General features: G+C 46.8%; 2 long non-coding RNA genes across 2 annotated transcripts; one reads left to right on the top strand and one right to left on the bottom strand.

The window, feature by feature from the left end:
* Positions 1-10,588: 10,588 nt before the first annotated feature.
* LOC308575615 lies at positions 10,589-11,729 on the top strand. Its single transcript, XR_014002888.1, has 3 exons — positions 10,589-11,000; positions 11,162-11,552; positions 11,622-11,729. It is a non-coding gene; the product is annotated as an uncharacterized lncRNA (long non-coding RNA).
* Positions 11,730-17,434: 5,705 nt separating this feature from the next.
* LOC308575542 lies at positions 17,435-23,480 on the bottom strand. Its single transcript, XR_014002873.1, has 3 exons — positions 23,440-23,480; positions 19,460-19,523; positions 17,435-17,895 (listed from the first exon to the last, which is right to left on the bottom strand). It is a non-coding gene; the product is annotated as an uncharacterized lncRNA (long non-coding RNA).
* Positions 23,481-24,879: the final 1,399 nt, after the last annotated feature.

Below are 24,879 nucleotides of genomic sequence, written 5' to 3'. Positions count from 1 at the left end.
GAAGTCCTCCCTGTCTGGAGCAACATTCCCCTGTGTGTCCACTCTAGGAAACAGGAAATGTTGTATTTTACAGCTACAGTGAAGATACATCCCACAAAAAAACCCATGGAGGATAGGGCTATCAACACTGGCCATGATGGAGCCAGTAATGTTTCTGAGTACCAGTTGCTGGAAGCCGTAGGAGGGGAGAGTATTCTTGTGCTTGAATCCTGCTTGCGGATTTCTAGTGGGCAACTGATTGGCCACTGTGAGAACAGGATGCTGGGTGAGATGAACCATTAGCCTGGTCCAAAAGGATCTCTTTATGTCCTTTGTTTGCAGTCAACACACGAATCATTAAGCTGAAAATAAAAGTAACCATCCTTCCCCTATGAGCCAGATGGACCAGTAAAAGGGACGCGGGTGGTGCTGTGGTCTAAACCACTGAGCCTCTTGGGCTTGCTGATCAGAAAGTTGGCGGTTCGAATCCCCACAATGGAGTGAGCTCTTGTTGCTCTGTCCCAGCTCCTGCCAACATAGCAGTTCAAAAGCACACCAGTGCAAGTAGATAAATAGGTACTGCTGCAGCGGGAAGGTAAACGGTGTTTCTGTACGCTCTGGCTTCCATCACAGTGTCCTGTTGCGCCATAAGCAGTTTAGTCATGCTGGCCACATGACATGGAAAGCTGTCTGTGGACAAATGCTGGCTCCCTCAACCTGAAAGCGAGATGAGCGCTGACGTTCCATAGTCACCTTTGACTGGACTTGACCGTCCAGGGGTCCTTTACCTTTACCTTTTTTTTAAAGATGAAACCGGGGGTGTGACTCAGTACAGGAAAGGACCACAGCTCAGTGGCAGAGCCTTCAGAAAGCACTGGGTTCAATTCGCAGCTTCTCCATGTAGGGATAGGAAAGGGTCCCTGTCTAAAACCCTTCAAAGCCACTGCATGTACAGAATACTGAGCTAGATGTACTGGAGCATCATATAGTACATAGAATCATAGAATTATAAAGGGACCACAAGGATCATCTAGTCCAACCCCATGCAATTCAGGAATCTTTTTGCTCAGCATGGGGCTCGAGCCACAACCCTGAAATTAAGAGTCTCATGGTCTTACTGATTGAGCTATCCCCCTGTCCCACTGCTGTGTGTCTATGTTCCTATACATACCCCAGTGAGGTCTGGGTATGATCTGTGGCCACTGAATTCTGTTGAAGTGGGGAAAGGATGGCATGAAGTACTCTGGACAGGGACTAGAATACCCTATACTGCAACATCTGGTTGCAGCCCTTCATTGTTCCATTGAAAGATGATTTCTAGGGCTTTGTACTTAGGTACCTCAGGCCTTCACCTTTCCCTACCACCTGCAGCCCCACCTGATTTAACCTCAAGAGGGCTGGGGTTCTTTATGCTGACTGATATTTGTAAAAAAAATCTTCCACACTCTGGCTACAGCGAGAACCCTCACATCTTGCACGGTGGCCTAGCCTGTCAAGCAAATTCTTCCGCATTCAAGGGGAATGTGGAGGGATTTGACTTTATTAAACTGGAGATTTAGGTCAAAATAAGTCAAATGCCTAATTCTCAAAGCCTCCAATCTGCTTAGTGGACATTTGCTTTTAATGTCATTTCAGCCAACGGTCTTATTTTAGACGCTTGGTGGCCATCTTTGGCCCGAGGGAGATCTCTAAGTCTGAGCATGGCACAGTCTGAACCTGGAGCCTGGGCGGCTCCGAACAGAATATTAAATACACGATAAAACATCAAACATAAAAAACCTCCCAATACAGGGCTGCCTTCAGATGTCTTCTAAAAGTCAGATAGTTGTTTATATCCTTGACATCTGAGGGGAGGGCATTCCACAGGGCAGGCACCACTACCAAGAAGGCCCTTCACCTTGTTCCCTGTAACCTCACTTATTGTAGTGAGGGAACCACCAGAAGGCCCTCGGAGCTGGACCTCAGTGTCTGGGCTGAACAATGGCGGTGGAGGCTTCGGCCACCACTGGGTTCCCTCACACGCTCTGATAAAACCAATTTGAAAAAGTGCTTCTTCATGCAACGTATCATTAAACTATGGAAGTTGCTCCCCCAGGAGGCAGTGCTGGGATTACTTTGAAAGTGGATTGGATAAATTCATGGAGGATAGGGCTATTAGCCATCATGGTCATGCTGTTCCTCCACAGTCAGAGGCAATAGCAGTTGCTGGAAACCACCATAGGGGAGAGTCATCTTGCACTGAGCTCCTGCTTATGGGTTTCCTGCAGGCATCTTGTTAAGTTGTGGGTGAACATATCAGACGACACAGCAATTCTTCAAGCAGCTCTTGTTTATTCACAGGCCAGAACAGGACTGAACTGAAGGGTTCAGCCAGCCTACTTATATAGAGCTCCACTAGAACGCAACAGTAACCATTTTCTGTAACTATCCAATCACTGAACCTCACTTTCAATCCCTTATTTGCATATGTGGACCTGAATGAAAACTATCTACAGTATCCCCCTGCTGGTCCAGGGTGAGAACTTCAGTACATAACACATCTGGCTACAGCCACTGTGAGAACGGGATACTTTGTACGTTCTGATGGCAGGATGCACTGACTCAGGCCTTCAGACACTGGAGATTCCAAACTGGGGTGACTTTTAAGGAGCATTTCTTGTGAAGCAACACAGGGAGCTGCCTCTTACCAAGCCAGACCACTGATTCATCTAGCCAGGTCTTGCCTACATCGGGTATGTGGAAGTTGTAGACCAGGGTTTCCCAAACTTGGGTCTCCAGTTGTTTCTGGACTACGGTCCCCATCATCCCCGACCACTGCTCCTGCTAACTAGGGATGATGAAAGCTGTAGTTCAAAAGTGGCTGGAGACCCAAGTTTGGGAAATCCTGTTTTAGACAAACACATGGAGAAGGCTACCAGCCCTGATGGCTATGCTCAGCATCCATGGTCAGAGGTAGCAATGCTTCTGGGTACCAGTAGCTGGAAGCCTGAGGAGGAGAGTGTGCTCTCATGCTCCAGTCCTGCTTCTCCCATTGGGGCATCTGGGTGGCCACTGTGAGAACAGGATGGTGGACTAAGATGGGTCATTGGTCTTCTTATGTGATGTTCTCTCCATCAGGTGTTAATTGTAGTGAGGCCGCAGGTTGGAAAACGCACGAAGGCCTGGGCCACGAAAGCTTTGAGGCATTGCAGGGGCTTCTGACTTGTTCCGGGCAGGGTTAATTTACAACTCTGCATTCGGGGTGAAAAGAGGGCTAACGTTATCCTCGTAAATAAAGAGCAAATCCAGAGCTTTCTGAATTAAAGGCTAAGCAGCGGCTCCTCTAATCACTCTCAACAGGGCTGAGGAGGATCTGCCCTCATTTAGAGAGCGATTTTTCACATTAACTTACTGCAAAAAACCCACTTTGGACTAATCTGTCTTTGCCCAGGGAATCTGGGCATATGGCTTTGACAGGCACAATCCTGAGTAAGAGTGAGTGGGGTGTTTTTTTGGTTGTTCTTTTTTTTGCAAGGGGGGGGGGCGTTCTTAATCTAGCACTTGCCAGTTGATACAACCTTTCTGCTCTTTTAAGTAGCCCAGGAATAACTTTATAATCACTCCAAACAGCCCAGTTTCCTAGACCATCCCGGTTCCAAAAAGAAGTTCAGCTGCTATCTGCAGGCTTGGTAACCTTGCTTTAGGGTGAAGGCTGCTTTAAGACAGAGAACTGCAGTATCATCTGCCCTGAATACGCGGGTGGCGCTGTGGGTTAAACCACAGAGCCTAGGGCTTGCCAATCAGAAGGTTGGCGGTTCGAATCCCCGCGGCAGGGTGAGCTCCCATTGCTCAGTCCCTGCTCCTGACAACCTAGCAGTTCGAAAGCACACCAGTGCAAGTAGATAAACAGGTACCACTCCAGTGGGAAAGTAAACGGCATTTCCGTGCACTGCTCTGATTCACCAGAAGCGGCTTAGTCATGCTGGCCTCATGACCCGGAAGCTGTACGCTGGCTCCCTCGGCCAATAAAGCGAGATGAGCGGCACAACCCCAGAGTCGTCCGTGACTGGACCTAACAGCCAGGGGTCCCTTTACCTTTACCTGCCCTGAATACCAGTTACTGGGAATCACACATGGGGTGACGGTGCTGTTGTATTCAGACTCTGCTTGCAAGTTTCCCATTGGGGTATCTGGCCAATGGCCCATCTAGTTCAGCATCCTGTTCTCGCTTATTATGCGAAGCCCGCAAGCAGGACCCCAGTGCAACAGCACTCCCCGCTCCTGTGGTTTCCATCAACTACTATTCAGGAGCATTACTGCCTCCAACTATGAAGACAGAAAAGAGCCATCATGGTTGGGAGCCATCAAATGCCTTCTCCTCCGTGAATTTGTCTAATCCTCTTTTAAAGCCATCCAAATTGGTGGCCGTCTCATGTGGGAGTGAGTTCCATTGTTGAACTACGAGCTGCATGAAGAAGTCACACCTAGATAACTTTAATATGGCAAATTTGTGAAGAAGGAATTCCTGAACCAATATAGCCAGCTGTGCTGGGCCCGGGGGTAACCCGAGAACCGTGGACCAGCTCCAGTCCAGAATCCGTAGGTTCCACAAGGAGTCAGTCCGACAGGGTCAAGGCAGGACACGAAGCAGGAAACCAGGCAAGGTCAGGCACAGGACCTCAGGCAGGGTCTGGCATGCAGGAATGTTGCTCCTGCAACCTGGGGCAGGGTCCGACAGCCTTTTATCTTTGCGGGGTAATGGCTGGTCCTGATCTCCCAGCGACTCACCTCCCTGTTTCGCCTGAAGGCAAGCACTCCTCCTGCAAGTACTCAGGTCTCTTCTCCTCTCAGACCTTAGTCTCTGCAGCTTGGGAGACGTCGGTGGGTTACTAGACCTAGGGGCCGCCTCAGCCTCCCCTGACTAAACCGGTAGTGGAGCAGCTGTAAGTGATGGCCCAGCTGAAGGCAACAAGGTAATCCCCACATCTGGAGCCAGGGCAGGCTCAGGCACCTGACTTGGCCCAACTGGTGTTTGTTGCAGGGGAACCTGTGCAGACTGGGACTCTTCAGGATCAGGCCCCAGACTTGGTTCAGATGCCACTTGAGGCAAAGGATCCGGTGTGGACTGAGACTCCTCTTGTTCCGAGTCTGAGCCTGAGTCCCAGGCCATCACACCAGCTACTCATGGGAACTGGGTGCTGAGCTATGAGTCTGATCCAGCAAGAAGTCCTCAAGGAAATTCATCAGTGTTAAAGCACTCCTAATATATGCACATTTTTGCATACCATCTTGCCTGATGCGCTTATTTTCGCAAACATTGCCCCATAATAGGATGCTCTGCTGCTTTCACTAATATATGCAATCTTCCCTTTAATGCACACATTCACACATATTATTTGGTTGGAGAGCTGCAATGAAAACGCCCACAGAGAAGTCTGGATTTTGAAGGAAGGCTGTGTTTTGTTTCACATATCACATCTGGGAAGTGTAAATCAGGTAGTTTTCATTAACATGAGAACCGAGTCAAATGTCCACCCCATTCCTACACAAGGCTCACCTCGCCCTTCAGATCCTGTCCCTTCAAAAGCTCTCGACACCAATGACACTTACAACCCTATCATATTGCACAAGTTTGCAGTAAGAATGGAAGCTCCACCAGTCAAAATGTGACCTTGTAAGCCATTTGAATCCCTATAGTTGTCTGTTCAAACTGATCCTGTGCATCTTTCTATATGTTCCTCTTCTACCAGGCATTCAGCTGATTAACAACCCTATGTCAGTGCTTTCCCCCCTAAAAAATAAAATAAAAAATGTTTAGGGGTATTCTCATTTTGACTCAAGAAAACCACCATTTTATAGTTCAAATCGGGAAAAATAATACAGTAAATGGACAAAAGTACAAATATTCACAAAATGTTTAGGGGTATTAACCTCCCTGCGTACCCCCAGAAAATAGCACTGTCCTATGATCTTTTAAATGTGTTTGTGGGAGGGGAGTTATTGTTTAGTTTTAGTATGTATTTGGTGTTTTTATGTTGTATTTTTAAGCTGTGAACTGCCCTAAGATCTTTAGATGACTATCTAATATACAAATTTTGGTAATCAACAACAACAACAACTACAACATGCAATTGAACTTCTTTTCACCCTTTCACCAATCTAGCTCAATATTGCCTACTCTGACTGGCAGGGTCCCTCCAGGGTGAGGAGTTTTTACCAGCCATGGAGGATTGCACCTGGGCCATTCTGCATGCAAAGCAGGTGTTCCATCACTGACCCAGGTCAAGGACCCCTGGACAGTTAAATCCAGTCAAAGGTGACTATAATGTTGCAGCGCTCATTTCGCTTTCAGGCCAAGGGAGCTGGCATTTCTCCATAGATAGCTTTCTGGGTCATGTGGCCAGCAGGACTAAACCGCTTCTGGTGCAACGGGACACCGTGACGGAAACCAGAGTGCATGGAAACGCTGTTTACCTTCCCGCTGCAGTGGTATCTATTTATCTACTTGCACTGGTGTGCTTTCCAACTGCTAGGTTGGCAGGAGCTGGGACAGAGCAACGGGAGCTCACTCCATCATGGGGATTCGAACTGCCGACCTTCTGATCGGGAAGCCCAAGAGGCTCAGTGGTTTAGATCACAGCGCCACCTGCATCCCCTTACAGATCAAACAGGATTCCACTCCTCATGGTTCTGAATGAAGGGCTGGTTTCATGAGAAGCTGCCTTATACGGAGTCAGACCATTGGTATGAAATCAACATATATACACACTTCAGGGATCCTCCAGGCAACAACTTGTGGCCTGAGTCCAAACCAGCATCATCTCCCACTTTGAGGAATCTGTCATCTTCCATCCCAGTAGCCTGCCTTAATGGTGCCTTTCATGATTCTTTAATGGCGGTGAGGGATCCTGCTGCTTCAGCAGTCTGCTGTCAGAGTGGGTGCTAGTAAACCACAATGCTGCAGGAGGAGGTTGAGCGGACAAGCAGGGGCTCTCTGCAGCCCCCTCGCTCCACTCCAGTCGATTTGATTAAAGACGTAAATCAAAAGGTGGAGGCAGGAATCAATAGCCCTGACAAATGGAGACTCTTCTGGAGACGCTACACCTGGCCCAAGTCTGATTCATCAACATGCACTGAGTAAGTAACTCTTGTTGCAGGAGGGGAATTGTGGAGGGGGTGGGGGAGCCATAGGTAGCAGTACTGGCCCATCAATAAGAAAAAATCCAAAAGACACAGCCTGATTTAGGAAGGGTCAAATCTGTCTGTTATGGGTTATTTTCACTTTTATAATTGTCGTCATCATCATCATCATCATCATCATCATCATCATCACAAAATAGGTATGTACTGGGGGCTGAATCCCTGCTTGCTCTGCTCACCAACCCCCTGGCCACCCCTGCTGCATTAATTCCCAAAAGCTTCTTCTTCTCACTCCATGCAAAGACTTAGTTCACTTTTCTTGGCCTCTTGGATTTTTCTTCATGCAAATGCAAGGTTGCGATGCCGCACTACAAATCTTCCAATGGGAGCTACGTGATGACAGCCTTACATTTTTATGTATATAGGAGGAAATACTTCACCGGATGGTACTTCAATGTGAATTTTTGTCTTAATATTGAACATGTAAATGGATAGAAACTGCATCAGCTGTGAGCCAACCTGGCAGGCAGGTGCACCATCAGCACTGAGATCAGCACCAGTCAGCTTGGAGATGCCGTTTTTAATTTCCTATATGCTTTGTGGGTGTGGGAATCTTTTTAGCCTGAGGGTCACCTTCCCACCTGGGCCACCTTCCAGCTTCCCATAGGTTCATTTGGTTGGCCACTGTGAGAACGGAATGCTGGACTAGATGGACCTCTGGCCTGATCCAGCAGCCATGCTCTTCTCAAAACAGAGGTTAGGTGAAAACACTTGTCCCTTGGATGAAGTTTGGCTCAAGGAAACACCCAGCTGGGTTAAAAAACTAGTATCAGGGCTCTCCCCGAAGGAGTATCCCCTTGGCATTTATCTGACAAACTTCCTGTTTGTATTTTCTTAGGGCTTCATGAGACAGGACGCTAAATGTATCCTTAGAAACACCAGCCAGTTTTAAAAATTATTATTTAGTAGCAGGTGCTGGAGCTGATTTTCAGTGTGTGTGTGGAGATAAAGATTAACTCTTCCTTCCCCAGTCACTTACCTAACAAAAAATTGTTCTGTCTTCACTACTATTATAGGTAGAGGGACCAGTGGCCTGATTCTGTATGAGGCAGCCACCTACTTTTGAGCCTGGTAGACGGTGTGGGCAGAAAAAGTGGTGCATAATGTCATGTCCTACATCGGTATCTATGTAAAGTACCTGTCTTGATATTAGAAAAGAAATTAATACTGTACTTTTTTGCCTGTCCTATGTTGACAATGCAGGGTCTTTTCCTGCCTAGGTAGGTAGGTAGGCAGTGGTGGCGCTGTGCCTCTTGGGCTTGCCGATCAGAAGGTCGGTGGTTCGAATCCCCATGACAAGGTGAGCTCCCATTGCTCTGTCCCAGCTCCTGTCAACCCAGCAGTTGGAAAGCACACCAGTGCAAGTAGACAAATAGTTACCACTGTGGCAGGAAGGTAAATGGCCTTCCAGTGTGCTTTGGTTTCTGTCACGGTGTTCCGTTGCGCCAGAAGAGGTTCAGTCATGATGGCCACATGACCCGGAAAGCTGTCTGTGGACAAATGTTGGCTCCCTTGGCCTGAAAGCAAGATGAGAGCTGCAACCCCATAGTCACCTTTGACTGGACTTAACCATCGAGGGGTCCTTTACCTTACCTTTTTTACCTTACCTTTGTCTGTCTGCTACATTTGAGGTTCTCAGTTCCTGCAGTGGACTTCAGAAACCCAGGGAGGAAATAAGAGGTACTATGGTCAAGAGTCTGAAAGCCAAGCCTTATGAGTTGAGGGATTTGGGCATGTTCATTCTGGAGAAGAGGAGAATGAGATGTGATATGAGAGCTATCTTCAAATATCTGAAGCGCTGTCATGTGGAAGATGCAGCAAACTTTCCCCCCTGCTTCTCCAGTGGGTAGGACCTGAACCAATTGGATTCAAATGACAAGAAAGGATTTTCAAATGAAACATTAGGAAGAACCAGGGCTTTTTCCAACTGGAATACACCAGAACTAAGTTCTGGCTCCTCTCAGGTGGGTACCATTATAAGATAACAAGGGAGGTGTTCATGATGAGTTCCGACATCGCTTTCTAGAAAAATAACACTGGGAAGAACCTTCTGATGGTAAAAGCTATTCAACAGCAGAACAAACCTCCTCCAGAAGGTTGTGGACTCTCCTTCATTTGAGGCTTTTTAAACAGAAGTTGGATGGGCATCTTTCAGGGATTATTTAGCTGTGATTCCTGTATTGCAAGTAGTTGCAGTAGATGCCCCTTGAAATTAAATGAGTCTATGATCCAGCCCTAGGTTTGAATACAGGCACCCATAGCCTCCCCCTGAAAGTCACCTGGAGCTTAAAAAGCAAAGATTGTAATAATAATAATAATAATAATAATAATAATAATAATAATAATAATAATAATAATTTATTATTTATACCCCACCCATCTGGCTGAGTTTCCCCAGCCACTCTGGGCGGCTCCTAATCAGTGTTAAAAACAGTACAGCGTTACATATTAAAAACAGGGCTGCCTTAAGATGTCTTCTGAATGTCAGGTAATTATTTATCTCTTTGACATCTGATGGGAGGGCGTTCCACAGGGCGGGTGCCACTACTGAGAAGGCCCTCTGTCTGGTTCCCTGTAGCCTCACTTCTCGCAATGAGGGAACCACCAGAAGGCCCTCGGCGCTGGACCTCAGTGTCCGGGCTGAATGATGGGGTGGAGACGCTCCTTCAGATATACAGGACCAAGGCGGTTTAGGGCTTTAAAGGTCAGCACCAACACTTTGAATCGTGCTCGGGAACGTACTGGGAGCCAATGCAGATCTCTCAGAACCGGTGTTATGTGGTCCCGGCGGCCACTCCCAGTCACCAGTCTAGCTGCCACATTCTGGATTAATTGCAGTTTCCGGGTCACCTTCAAAGGTAGCCCCACGTAGAGCGCGTTGCACCACTCTGGCGAGACAGTTTGCGGGCAGGTAGGGACTTAGCACGCGTACCAGGTGGAGCTGGTAGACAGCTGCCCTGGACACAGAGTTTACCTGCGCCTCCATGGACAGCTGTGAGTCCAAAATGACTCCCAGGCTGATCACCTGGTCCTTATGCAACACTCCCCCCCCCGCCCTCCAAAAAACAAACCCAAGAAGATGAGACTGTAGTAGAGGGAGAATGTTTTTGCACCTGGAAACCAGGTACGCATCCTGCATCCAGCCATGATTTGTTACCCTCCGGTTCCTCTTTTGGAAGAAATCTGGCCCTTAAATCTTCTTAAGGAAGCCACCCATCAGTCCCAAGCAGGTGTTCTATGGAGACAACTCTATTCTTTGGGAAAGATTATGGTGACAAATGGGAGGTGTGTGGGTGCCATGCATCTAAAGAAGCACCCACTGGGATGGGTGGGAGGGCTGGCATTAAAACTTTTGCGCCACTGAACCAAATAAGGAGTGAAGCCACCCAGGGACCCGGTTTGCTTGAGATTGTTTAGCCAACCATGTCATGCAGATCATGAAAAGTGCTTTAATCTGCAATGTTACAGGGCCTCCCGAGGGGATTAGCTGCCGTCCCAATATGTTAATATAGCAAAAATGGATGATCCAATTAAGCTCTGCAAAGTCGCGTTGGAAGCAAAGGCCCATATGCTGCTTTTTATCCCTCTCAGTGTGCAAGGATGCAGCATAAAATCCTGGCAGCCTGTGACATCCGATGAGCCGGTTTGGCCTTCTGCAAGATGTTGTGTGTGTCCTGTGGGACTCTCTTCAATCTCAGAAAGCCTGAGCCGAAAGGACTTTCCTGAATTCATCATGCCATTCACAGGTGGCAAATTTGGGGAGGATTTCAATGGTTTGCAGGATGGACACAATGTCTGCTCACAGACAAGCAGGTAGAGATGGTTCACTCCAGCAGGTGGAGGTGGTTCACTCTAGCCAAGAGAGATGGTTCACTCCAGCAGGTGGAGGTGGTTCACTCTAGCCAGGAGAGATGGTTCATTCCAGCAGGTGGTGGTGGTTCACTCTAGCCAAGAGAGATGGTTCACTCCAGCAGGTGGAGGTGGTTCACTCCAGCCAGGAGAGATGGTTCACTCCAGCAGGTGGAGGTGGTTCACTCTAGCCAGGAGAGATGGTTCACTCCAGCAGGTGGAGGTGGTTCACTCTAGCCAGGAGAGATGGTTCATTCCAGCAGGTGGTGGTGGTTCACTCTAGCCAGGAGAAATGGTTCACTCCAGCAGGTGGAGGTGGTTCACTCCAGCCAGGAGAGATGGTTCACTCCAGCAGGTGGAGGTGGTTCACTTCAGCCAGGAGAGATGGTTCACTCCAGCAGGTGGAGGTGGTTCACTCCAGCCAGGAGAGATGGTTCACTCCAGCAGGTGGAGGTGGTTCACTCCAGCCAGGAGAGATGGTTCACTCCAGCAGGTGGAGGTGGTTCACTCCAGCCAGGAGAGATGGTTCACTCCAGCAGGTGGAGGTGGTTCACTCTAGCCAGGAGAAATGGTTCACTCCAGCAGGTGGAGGTGGTTCACTCCAGCCAGGAGAGATGGTTCACTCCAGCAGGTGGAGGTGGTTCACTCCAGCCAGGAGAGATGGTTCACTCCAGCAGGTGGAGGTGGTTCACTCTAGCCAGGAAAAATGGTTCATTCTAGAAAGTAAAGTTAGCTTGCTTCAGGAAGTTGCCTTATCCAGAGTCAGGCCATTGGTTAACCCAGCTCAGTACTGGCTGGCAGTGGTTCTCCAGGGTTTCAGGCAGGAGTCTTTTCTTTGTCCAATTTGGCCATACCAGGGACCTTTTGCATCCAAAGCTGCTGCTCCACCATTGGGCACCACCGGACTGCAAATCCCTTGACCATTGGCCATGCTGGCTTGGACTGATGGGAGTTGATGTCCCACAACATCTGGAGAACCACAGACTAGGGGAGGCTGCTCCAGATATCATAATATGGGCTTTATCAGAGATGTTGTGGACACATGATTCTGACTGGGGCTGTTGCACTGCAACACAGAACTGCATAGTTTCTGGCAATGCACAGAGGAGTGTTTTCTCTCTCTCTCTTTTTCAGAGCAAGATCATGCCAGCAGGCCTTATTAAAGAAAAGCATGCTGATGAAAGGAGAAAGCCAGAAAGTGTTCCGGGGAGAGTCCTTTGGCTCCTGCCCCATCCTCTCCCAGTTACTGGAGCACTGGGGCTCACAGTAAATGGCTGTTGCTCATAATTTGCTGAGCTCATTGCAAGTAGAAGCAGAGGGAGGCCAACTCCTTGCCTGGCAGGACCATTTCAATACAGACACATAAAAGAGATTTGACTTCCCTGCTGCCTTGGTAGGATGCAAGCCCAACTAGCTTTTCTTCTATCAACCACTGATGGGGAAGGGGAGGACTCCTGAGCAAGCTGAAGGAGCCAATCACCAGATTTAGAGAAGAGGCTCTGTCACCTTGCCCTTTACATTGCAAGGCCTGGCCCAGTGTTTCCCAAGCAATGGCCTAGCCTATGGGAACCACTTTGGAAAAGGGCAGGGAGGGAAATTTCAAGTCTGTGGGCTGGATGTGGCCCATCAGGCTTTTCTACCTGGCCCTTGAGACTGCCTCACCCGCTCCGTGGGCCATACCTCTCATCTGTGCTGATCCACACTCTCAATTGCTTTTGCCTGGCTGAAATGTGCCCTTGAATTGTGATAATGCCTCTTGCTTGCTGGATAGAGATAAGCATAGACCAGGGGTCAGCAAACTTTTTCAGCAGGGGGCCGGCCCACTGTCCCTCAGACCTTGTGGGGGGCCGGGCTATATTTTGGACAAAAAAATGAACGAATTCCTATGCCCCACAAATAACCCAGAGATGCATTTCAAATAAAAGGACACATTCTACTCATGTAAAAACACACTGATTCCCGGACTATCCGTGGGCCAGATTTAGAAGGCAATTGGTCTGGATCCGGCCCCTGGGCCTTAGTTTGCCTACCCATGGCATAGACATTGCAAGCAGCTCCTCCTAGGGAGGTGGGGCCACTGGCAGGTGAGGCCCTGCCAACATTTATATGGCTTAAGAGGGGATGAAAACATTTTACCAATCTCAGATAGCAGGTTCCCCTAGGAGCTGTCCAGGGTGCTGATTCCCCCCTCCCCTGGCCCAGAAGAGGCTCTTGTATTCATCACCATGGTAAGCCCCAGTAGAAAGAGGGTTGGTAGCAGGGAAAGAATGCAGACCAACGGCTGGTAGACAATGGGGACTCATCGCAACATTCTAGAATGAGTCTGAAGAAGCCCATTGGTTGCCTTACTGTTGCCTACTATGATGGGCTGTGTTTCCACACTGATGCTGGCAAGGCTGCCAGAAGGAGTGGGAATCAAGCTCAGGACACCAGCCTTCTTGTCCCTGCACTGTATCACTGAGTTGTAGGTCTGACCTATGGAAGTGTTGAAAGCTCACTGCTTGAACTGAATATGGAAGTCACTTCCATAGAAGGAAGTGATGACCACTCACTTGTAGGGCAGTAAAAAAGGACTGTACAAATTCATGGAGGATAGCAATGGCTACTAGTCATGATGGCTATGCTCTGACTCCACAGTCCAAGGCAATGATGCTTCTGAATACTGGTTGCTGGAAGCGGCAGGAGGAGCGAGCGCTTGTGTGCTCGTGGTCCTGCTTGAAGGTTCCCATGTGGGTATCTGGACAGTCACTGTGAGAAAAGTATGGGGCACTGACCTGATCCAGAAGGCTCTTACGTTCTTCTATGTGCATAGAATTGTTATTGTTAATGTATAAGATAAATAATAAATGCTAGAAATATAAAGAAAAAGAGGGAACATTTTACCATATGTGGTGGGAATGTAAGAAAGTAAAAAAAAACTTCTGGAAAATGATATATAATGAGATGAAAAAGATGTTGAAATATACATTTTTTTAAAAAAAACCAGAAGCATTTTTACTTGGTATTATAGGTGAGGATATTAATAGGCAAGATGTTAAATTGTTTTTATATGCAACAACAGTAGCAAGAGTATTGTTAGGCCAGAAATGGAAGCAAGAAGAAATTCCAATGAAAGAAGAATGGCAGACAAAATTAATGGATTATGCAGAATTAGATAAAATGACAGGAAGGATTTGAAACCTGTGGGACCAGAGATTTACAGAATAGTGGAAGAAATATACGAACTATTTGAAGAGCAACTGTAATCAACAAATTACGCTGGTAGGACTACAAGAAGTTTTGTAAGGAGAAAAGTATGAAGCATTGCAAAGTAGAGAAAGAATAGTGATATTAGTTATGAGTTAAATGTAATTGTGGGAGTAAGAAATGTATACTTAGTGAATAGATTGGAAGATTTTCAGATGTGATTGATGGAAGTCAAAAAATTGTATAAGATGTTAATGTATGTTTAATTATTGTGGAAAATGATATGTTGAAAATTAATAAAAATTAAATATATAAAAAAGAATTGTTGTTGTTGTTTATGGAGGAGCAGTCAGTCAGACTCCACACTGGACCAGCTACTAGCTATGATGGCTATGTTCTGTTTCCATGGTTGGAGGCACTAATGCTTCTGAATACCATTTGTTGGAAACTGCAGGAGGGGAGAGCCCTTTTGTGCTTGCCTTCTGCTTGTGGGTTTCCTATTGGGGCATCTGTTGAGAACAGGATTTAATGCACCATTGGCCTGATCCACCGGGCTCTTCTAAGGTTCTTTTTTTAAAAAAAACAAACAAACAAATTTATTTAACATAATTGTTACAAAATTTAAGCAAAATATTGCAAATACATACATATATATTTCAAATAAGCACATATATATGAAAAAAGGAACAAAAGAGAAGAAAAGAAGAAAAGAAAAAAAGAAGAGGACACCTTTGGGGGAGGTTCCTCCTTCTCCCCCAACCTCTTCTCAAGCTGTGCCTTCCAGTGGCGTAGCGTGGGTTGTCAGCACCCGGGGCAAGGCAAGTAATTTGTGCCCCCTAACCCGTGGATTTGCGCCCCCTAACCCCCAGATGTTGCATCTGGTGAGGCCGCCCCCCCTGCACCCCCCACGCTACGCCACTGGTGCCTTCCACCTTTTAAAGACCCGACCACCACGTTAGCGTAATTACCTTCATCGAGTTATCTGCAACTGGCAGTGGAAGATTCAGTTGGGTCGGTTAGCAGCTAAGAGAGAGTGAACGGACAGCACTCTCAAATCAATTAGCAGCCAGCAAGGATCAAATTGAAAGGTAATATTATTTTCATCTCCTGTCTGGGAGACAGGCTGGAGCGAGGAAGCTCAGGGCTGAACATCATACCCAATTGCTTCTAGTCTGGGAGCTGGAATCCTTGTCATTAATCTCTTCTTCTCTGGCTGCAGTGAATCAGTGCAGAATCTCAGAGAGATGGGTCTGAACATGTGGATGCTCTGAAAAGGGATATGACTCCAAACCCTGCCCCTTGCCACACCTCATTTCTCCTTCAAACATGCTCTCCTGCTCTCACTTCAGTTGTTTCACTGTGGCTGGGGCAGGTGCCATTCCCAGCAGCTGCCTGGTTGGTGTTGAGCCATGGCAGGGCCTTTTCAGTGGTGGCTCCCATTTATAGAATGCCCTCCGTAGTGAGGTGTGTGTCCCTCTCCTTCATTATTGACATTCAGGAAGATTTTGAAAAATTCCTGTTTAACCAGGCAGTTGATGGCTAAAAAATGACACTGTTCCTAGAAACCCCGAGAACACCAGCTGAGAAAATGTTTCTAAACTGTTTTCAGAATGTTTTGAAACTGCTTTCGCTTGTTGGTGTTTTTTTAAAACGTTTAATCATTGCTGTGACTGCCACCCTGGGCTCCTTTGGGAGAAAGGGTGGGATACGAAGCAAATAAACAAAAGCAAAAAGAATAAATTTGCGAGGGAGAAAAAGTCGACGAAGAGAAGGAAAAGGCAGAGGCGGTACGTTATCGTTATAACAACATAAGATAAATCGTGTCTGCCTGGAGAAGCAGAGGTGGAAGGGCACCATGCTCTCTAGAAAGCAGACCCCTCCTTCAATGGGGTCATAAATCACTGCTTGCTCTCAGATGATGTTGATGGGGCAAGGAGAAGTTTCCAGGTAGATGGGAGCTGTGACCTCTGAGTCAAGGAGAAAGAAGGGTCAACTGCCAGGGCTGTCAAAACTCCTCCACAGGTCCATTATGGGCTGCTGTTCACCATCAGTACGCCTAGGAATGGCTCTCCAGCAGCTGTGGACCCCATCAGGAAAAGCCCCCTTTGGCTTGCTGTTTTTCAGAATCTCGCAAGATGGCTCTCTGAGCTATCATTGCAGAACCAGGGACTGAGATGTGTTCCCTGCGCCGAGGAAGCCGCCCGGATAATGAAGATGTAGACACATTTCCAGTGCACAGCCCCAGCTAAGTGCAGGCAAATAATCGCTCTAATTACTCTAATTACTTAAGAGATAGCTCTGTTTTCCCAAGGAAACGTTTTAACATGGCGGCTCAGCAAAATAAACGTGTGTGGCTGGCTCCAACCTCCGAGCTACTGGGCAGCTGGCAAATGCGTCCCTCAGCTGGATGCAGATCTCCAGACTGACCAGGTGTGTTTGCCACTTCAGGGAAGAAATGTCAGTCATGACAGTGGATGTCAGAGAATCTGGACTTAAACAGAAACAGAAATTGCCAATGCTTGATTCATTCCATGTCCGGAACTGAAATAAATCCAGCGAATACTTTTTTGTTGTTGCTGTCATCCTGCAAAAGGTACGTGAATGTTTATGTCTGCATTTCTTTTGCCTTGAAGTGAATGTGGTTGGAAGGAAGTCATGACAATGCCACTTACATAAGCGACTTAATTTCACCACAGCAGAGAGTGAGTCGAATGACATAGTTTTGGTGGAAGACGAACTGCAGCAGTATGGAAACGCTGCTGCGTGTGAAGACTACACGGTGGAACAGAAAACAATGTGTTCTTACATCCCTAGTTAAGCTTAAGGGTGCAGAAGATCAGGAAGGAAACAAACCTGACCCGTTGAGTAGGGAATTCTCCTGTGTAAAGCCTCCTCAAAATGAATGGGGATGCTGAAAGTGCTCAAATGGGACATTCATGTTCTTGTGGGAATGTTGTAGATACTAGGAGTGGATATATTGATTTAATAGTATCCTTCCTCACTCACACTTGTGAGTCAGCAGCAGAGCGACATTCCCTAATATATAGCAGAAAGTTAGTTGGTAGATTCTTTTGGATTTCTTTACTTAAGCAATCCAATCTGGCTTTATTCAGATTGGGTTTTGTTCCTGGCCAGTCTCCTTTTTATCTTTCTAAAAAGAATAAAGACACAAGAAGCTTCTTTTAAAGGTAACAAGAAGTTTACTCACATTCAGTTCACAGTTGGATCCCTGAAGGCAGGCTTTAACTTGCAGTTACAGATACAGTGTGGCTTACATCCTTGTAAGGGTGGGTCCATGTGCTGCTGGCAGAGAGCCAGCAGTGCAGTCCAAGAGAAGAAAAGGCATCAAAAGAGGAAGATGGCTGTGTGACCAGCCCTTTTATGGGGTTTCCCAGGGTCACACGCAGGGGGAAGAAGCTCCAGACCAGGTGTGACAGGAATTCCTCCTGGCTGTGGAGTAACACCCCCCTGCATGTCCACTCTGGGCAAACAGGAAGTGTTGTACTTGACTGCTTATGTTACATCCCAGAGTTCCGCGCCAGTATACTCATTAGAGCAAATGGGCAATGCCCCACCAACCTCAGTCTGCCCTCAACCAGCCATCTCTTGACTGTCTTCTTACTTACAAGCAGTCCAGGGGGTGGCAACATCCTATCAGCTTCCTCCTCCTTAGTCTCCTAGTGTTGCCCTTGTAGAACTCATCTGGGAGGAGGATAGGGACAAAACTAGTTGCCTGTTGCCTGTCTTTGACTCTGGAGGCACTCTCTATTGCGCTCTCTGACTTCACCCAAACAGTCCCAATAGGCATCATGCAGCACTGAATATGACCCTAGTTACCCCCAGGGGATTGGTAAGACTGGATGAGGAGAAAAGCCTCTTGCCTGCCCAGAAAAAAATGTGGAAATATGCATGGGTGTCTCTGTGCAGAAACTTTGGACCTTTGCCTGTCTAGAATGTAGTCTATTGCACAACGGTATTGTCCAGCATCTGTTCACACTCAGCACGAGTATGTGGCACCTGGAAATTTTGGGGGAAGGGAAAAATAAGACCCCAGGAAATGTTATCTGAAGTTATTCAGGGCAGTGTTGGCTAGCCTAACCAAGGAAGGGCTGTGACTCAGTGATAGAACATCTGCTTTGCAAGCAGAAGGCCCAGGTCCAATCTATGATGGTAATCTCTGATGGTGACTGAAAGTGGCTGCCAAGACCATATAACATCGGTCCTGAAAGACCTACATTGGCTCCCAGTACGTTTCCGAGCACCATTCATAGTGCTGGTGCTGACCTTTAGAGCCCTAAACGGCCTCGGTCCAGTGTACCTGAAGGAGTGTCTCCACCCCCATCATTCAGCCAGGACGCTGAGGTCCTCCTCTGAAGGTCTTTCGGTGGTTCCCCCACTGCAAGAAGTGAAGCTACAGGGAACCAGGCATAGGGTCATCTCGGTAGTGGCACCTGCCCTGTGGAACACCCTCTCACCAGATGTCAAGGAAATAAACAACTATTTGACTTTTAGAAGGCATCTGAAGCCAGTCCTGTTTAGGGAAGTTTTTAATGTTTGATGTTTTATCGCTTTATTATTATTATTATTATTATTATTATTCTGTTGGGAGCCACCCAGAGTGGCTGGGGAAACCCAGCCAGATAGGTGGGGTGAAAATAATAAGTTCCTCCTCCTCCTCCTCCTCCTCCTCCTCCTCCTCCTCTTCCTCTGCTTCTGCTTCTTATAGGCCTGAGAATGTCCCCCACCACTTCCAGTAAGCGTAGATAATACTGAACTCACTAGACCAATGGACTGACTCTATCTAAGGCAGCTTCTGACGGTCCTATGTTCAGGTAACGCTCATTCCCACCCTGGCTTCAGACCCAATCATCCATGCCAGTTCTCTGCCCCCTATATCTCCAGGTCAATATGTGGGTCAGTAGTCAAGGCCAGTCCAAGAGAAGTGGTTGCATATTTCCTCAAGCCACTGTCTATGTCACTTGTGGGCACCAGGACTGTGCCTTGCCCCATGAGTTTCCAGAGGTAATTGTCCGGCTGCTGCTGGCTGCAACAGCTGAAATAGATGTATCTCAATCCAACCCAAGACTTTTCTGAGGTTCCTGATGTGTAGTCATTCCTCCAAGCTGAGCTGAAATAGAAGCAAGTTGCCTGCACAGTGCAGGCACCTTCAAATTGAATTTCAACAGGGAGGTATCAAACACTACAAGCAGGAAGAGAAAATCAATCGCATTAATGCAAAATGGAGGTTAATTGGCTAGACTCTAACCTTCCTGCGCAGCTTCTGGGGACGATGAGGAGTCCCTGCTTGGGTAGGAGGCTGTGATATCACACTGTAGAGAGAATATGGTTACACTGTCAGGCCTGTCTCCCCAGCATCAGCAGAAGTTTTGTGAAAGGTGTGATGGGGAGTATTGTGGAAATCAAAACCGCAGGAATTACTTGGGAGAGGGCCCCGAACTCATGAGAGCCAGGGAGTCCTCTGAACATGATGTGACATGCAGAATACAGTATTTATACAGTAACTGTCACACAAAGCTCAAAGACTAATTTTCTCCAATATAGTGGGATATTGCAGAAAAGGTTCAAAGCAATATTTCAACGCATTCTGAAATAGTTGTTTACCTTAGATTCGGTTTGCGTGGAGAATATTTTACTTTATTGGCAGTCTGTGGTTTCATGTGCTAGAACATTTTTGCACAGCTTGTGTGTGTATGTGTGTGGCTTTTGTGTACATGAATAGTCAAATCTGCCCTTACCCTTATTTCATGTCACCTTCACTCTTGTTGACCAGAAAAAGTTCACAATCATTAATCCTGAAGCCAAACTTTATTTATTTCTCTAACAGTGGTCAGCTTTCTTAAAGGCTGGTTGTCCCTGTTTTTTTATTCTTTTAGAACATGGCAGCTAAATGTACTCTGGAAAATATATTGCATTTGATATTGGTGGTCAGGCACCCCTGTTCCACAGGCCTGATTAGGAGGTTGAGTTGTCCTGGTCCACACTGCCAGATGAATAACTCAAACTTGGGATACTGTTTCCTCCAAAATCTCTAATGCATAAATCTGCAGGGTGAACCCGTGAGAATCAAAGGCACAGGGCGTGAATTACATGACTAAGTGAAAACTGAGACATTGATTCAACAAGCAACATGCTGCCTGTCTCTTCCTTTTGAAGAGTGGGGAGAGCAAAAGTCTTAGCGGAGCAAGTGATAAGTGTTTCAGGATTTAGCAAGCAAACGGGCACTACTGCAAATGAGTTGGGTCTGTGAGGTTTGTCTGTACTGGCATCTCCATGTCTTTGGTGTTGGAGTCAGTACTGGCTCAGTATTGGACATACTCTTAAGTACCTCTCCAGAAGGATGAGACTCCTTACTGACAGTAGGAGAAGGAGGCGGCAGGCCCACTTCAGAAGGTGCCCAGCTAGAGGTGTTTGATAACACAATGGTGCCATGGTTAGAGTGTTGAACTAGAACAATGTCTCCGAAAAAAATTACACATCACTTGGGAAAGCAGGCGAATTGTTATGTACTAAGCTTGGATCCTAGAACAATAGACAAGTAGAATAGTAGAATGCAACAACTGATTGGCTTGCAGGAAAAGACCAATCAGGCTCCAGGAGGAAGTTAATCAGCCTATTAGGCTGGTAGGATCGTAGAATGCGACAACTGATTGGCCTGCAGGAAAAGACCAATCAGGCTCCAGGAGGGAAGCAGAATTAGCCAATCAGATGGGACTCATTGTGTAAATAATGTATATAAAAGCCTGAGGGTTGGGGGGGGGATTCAATCACTGTTTTACAAGCTGCAATAAAGAGCATGAAATCACTACAGGACTCTGAGTATATTTCACAAACTAATGTCAATGTACTGGAAGAAGCAAAGATCACCACTGTGGAAGCAATGATTCATCAACGTCAACTTCATTGGACTGGTCATGTTGTGTGGATGCCTGATTATTGCCTTCCAAAGCAACTACTCTATTCTGAACTTAAAAATGGAAAGTGTAATGCTGGTGGTCAACAAAAGAGGTTCAAAGACTCTCTTAAGGCAAATCTTTAAAAAGGTAGTATACACACCGACAAATGGGAAATACTGGCCTGCGAGCGCTCCAACTGGAGAACAGCCTTTACCAAAGGTGTCATGGGCTTTGAAGACACTCAAAATCAGGATAAAAGGGAGAAACATGCTAAGAGGAAGGCACACTTGGCAAACCCTCACCATGATCAACTCCCACCTGGAAATCTATGTCCCCACTGTGGAAGGACATGTGGATCCAGAATTGGCCTCCACAGTCGCTTACAGACTCCCTGCTAAAACTGTGTTTGTGGAAGACAATCCTACTCGGCTAGGAGTGATCACCAAAAATGTTCAACTAGGATGTGGGAGACCAGGGTTCAAGTTTGTATTCAACTATGAAGCTCACTAGGTGACCTTCAGGGCTAGTTACTGCCTCTAAGCCTAACCTACTTTGCAGGTTTATAAGCCACACTGGAAAAGCGAAATGCAAGGGCTCCACCCACCTGTTATAGTGACCGACTTTGAATGGGGCATCTCAAGATGTGGCTAGGTGAACTGAAAAACGTCCCCCACCTGCAAACTCTCTTAAAAGAAAATGTCCATCAGTTCCTTTGACTCCTAACAAAAAACAGCTTTGCCTTCTTAAGACAACTCCAAGGTAACTCCGAGAGCACAAAATTGTGCTTCAACAAGGTCAGAGTTTTTTTTTTTGTAATATGGGAGGGATTGGAGTCATGGCAGCTGGCAATAGCCAGCTGATAAAGACACCTGCTTCTTGGGAGAAAAGCAATGACAAACCTAGACAGCATCTTAAAAAGCAGAGACATCACCTTGCCAACAAAGGTCCGTATAGTAAAAGCTATGGTTTTCCCAGTAGTGATGTATGGAAGTGAGAGCTGGACCATAAAGAAGGCTGATCGCCGAAGAATTGATGCTTTTGAATTATGGTGCTGGAGGAGACTCTTGAGAGTCCCATGGACTGCAAGAAGATCAAACCTATCCATTCTGAAGGAAATCAGCCCTGGGTCCTCACTGGAAGGACAGGTCCTGAAGCTGAGGCTCCAGTACTTTGGCCACCTAATGAGAAGAGAAGACTCCCTGGAAAAGACCCTGATGTTGGGAAAGATGGAGGGCACAAGGAGAAGGGGACGACAGAGGATGAGATGGTTGGACAGTGTTCTCGAAGCTACAAACATGAGTCTGACCAAACTGCGGAAGGCAGTAGAAGACAGAAGTGCCTGGTGTGCTCTGGTCCATGGGGACACGAAGAGTCGGACACGACTAAATGACTAAACAAGAACAACACAGTCACGTTTGCACCACACGTTTAAAGTATCAAAAGTCATGGTGTTATGAGAATTCTAAGGTCTCAAATATGGATTAAACGCTCACATATCTAAATATCTAAATATATATAGGGATGCGGGTGGCTCTGTGGGTTAAACCACAGAGCCTAGGACTTGCCGATCAGAAGTTCGACTAAATAACTAAACAACAACAACAAAAAAGTTCTTTCTTTCTCAGAGGATCTTGGGATGATGCACAGACTTCAGCACCCACCTCTGTCCAGGCACACCCTTATATAGAACCTAAAAGGGGGAGGAAGGAGGAGCCACGGGGTGAAAGGGGGCAGCACTTCTCCCCCAGCAAACTCCATCCCCAACATGTGGATGGGCAGACACACATCGTGTATCAGTGAAATACCTGTCCATATTGTACTTGGCTTCCTCCTCCTGAAGCCTGTTGAAAAACAAACCCTTCTCACTACCAACTTAATTATCCCCCATGAATATGGAGAGGTTCCTTCTGCCTGGGAAGCCTTGCAGATCAGCTTCTCATGAATAAATTATCTTTGCTTTGTGAGACTCAATGCACCCTCCTCACCCGTTGGAAGCATCCATAATTACCTTTGAAATACAATCATCTCTTGGATGGGAATGTTTGTGTTGCCACTCTGCTTTCATCTTCCTCCCCCTCTCCCAGAAACGCTAAGCCATTTCCTTCTCAGGGTGGCTTTATAAAGTTCATCTGGTTAGGGGAGAATGGAAAGCACTCGTTGTTGTTTTTTGATCCTGCCAAAACTATTCCTGAAAAACAGGAAGGGGGAAAGTCTTCAGCCAACCTATTTGGTGCTGCTTGCATAACAGCTTGCTTGCTCATCTTCATTGCCCCCTCTTCCCACCCCACCTGCCCAATAGACTTTATTGCATTCATTTATGTAATCACCTCACCAAACCTGATGGATGCTATAGTGTAGTGATGGCATCTTATTTGCCAGTAGGTGTCTTTGCCCATGGAGACCTCTGGTCAAATCTGATTGGCTAGTCCCATGTGACATCATCCTTTTATGATGGGAGCCATAATTGGCTAAGACTGCTCATGATTGAATGAGCCATCAAGAGGTAAATGATGAAGTATCAATGAGGGAATGAGCCACTGAAGATCATACACCACAGATAAAGCTTTCAGCAGGCAAGGTTGTTCCGTTATGGCAAAGGGAGCACCAGCCTCCATCACATGAGCCCTCAGCCAGCACTCACATGACTGTCTTCTTTCCTATAACGAGTCCAGAAGGATGGCCCTGCCTGTCAGCTTCCTCCTCTTAATAAGTATGAGGGTTGCCCTTGTAGAATTAATTGGCACTGCCAGTCATTGGCTCTGGCTCCACCTTCTGTTGGGTTCCTCACTTACTGACCCATCCATTCCAATGGGCACCAGCCACCACTGTCTAAAACTTCCCACCCTGGAGAATTTGGGTTTTGGATTGCAGCCTCAAGGTTGCTTCCAGTGCTGGCCCTACCCAGAGTTAGGCCCATTGATAGGCTGCAGCAAACTTAAGTTCTCTAATTTCAATGGGTCTACCTCGAGTAAGTTTATGACGCAACTCTTATTCTCTTCACTTCCCACTACTGCTTTTCCGTTGAGTCATTTTATATCCTCTTTTTAATATTCGCCTTATTTCTTGTATGTATTTACGTGAGTTGCTTTGAGTATTGATTTCCCCCACTATAGAAAGTTGACCAATAAATCCATATTACTACAATATCACCCAATATTCCGGGAAGAAAGAAGCTTCTCAGCAGAGTAGGTTCACACATTGAACAGAATGTTTCAGTCATTGGCAGAGATGTGGTGGTCCAGAGTCATGTGGGGGATGGGGGAATTGAAGACCCGTTACCATTTCTGCAGTGGAGTCCCTGTCTCCAGCATCCGAGAGTCACCCAATCAACACGAAAGGGGAGCTTTTTAAGCTTCTGAGAAGTCATCTTCTCACCCTTCATGGTGCTTGGGGCCAATCAGCATGAAAGGAGGTGAGTCAGCAGCTGAAAACGGGCTCCTAGGGCCACTCTGAAGAAGGCGCATTGGAAGAACACCATAGAGGAGTTGTTCCTTATGCACCAAAGTTAAGCATGTAGGAGCATGCAGTTTCCAGAGTATAGTGTGCATGTTCTGTTATGTGTAATGGAACTTGATGAAAAAATGCAACTTCAAAGGATGACATTGGAGCACTCCGGATCATTTCCACGTGCACAAGAAATAGTAGTTTTGAAAGGCAGTGCATGGCGATCTGGGTTGTGTGGGATGTAATCCATTGGAGCAGTCAAATACAACATTTCTTGTTTCCCTAGAGTGGGCACAGGCAGGGGGATGTTACTCCAGCCAGTATAACT

The sequence above is a fragment of the Podarcis bocagei genome (genome assembly GCF_964188305.1).
Source record: "Podarcis bocagei genome assembly, chromosome: 16".
NCBI classification, from domain to species: Eukaryota; Metazoa; Chordata; class Lepidosauria; order Squamata; family Lacertidae; genus Podarcis; species Podarcis bocagei.
The sequence above is the reverse complement of the archived record's forward strand: the minus strand, read 5'-3'. Positions and strand labels throughout refer to the sequence as shown.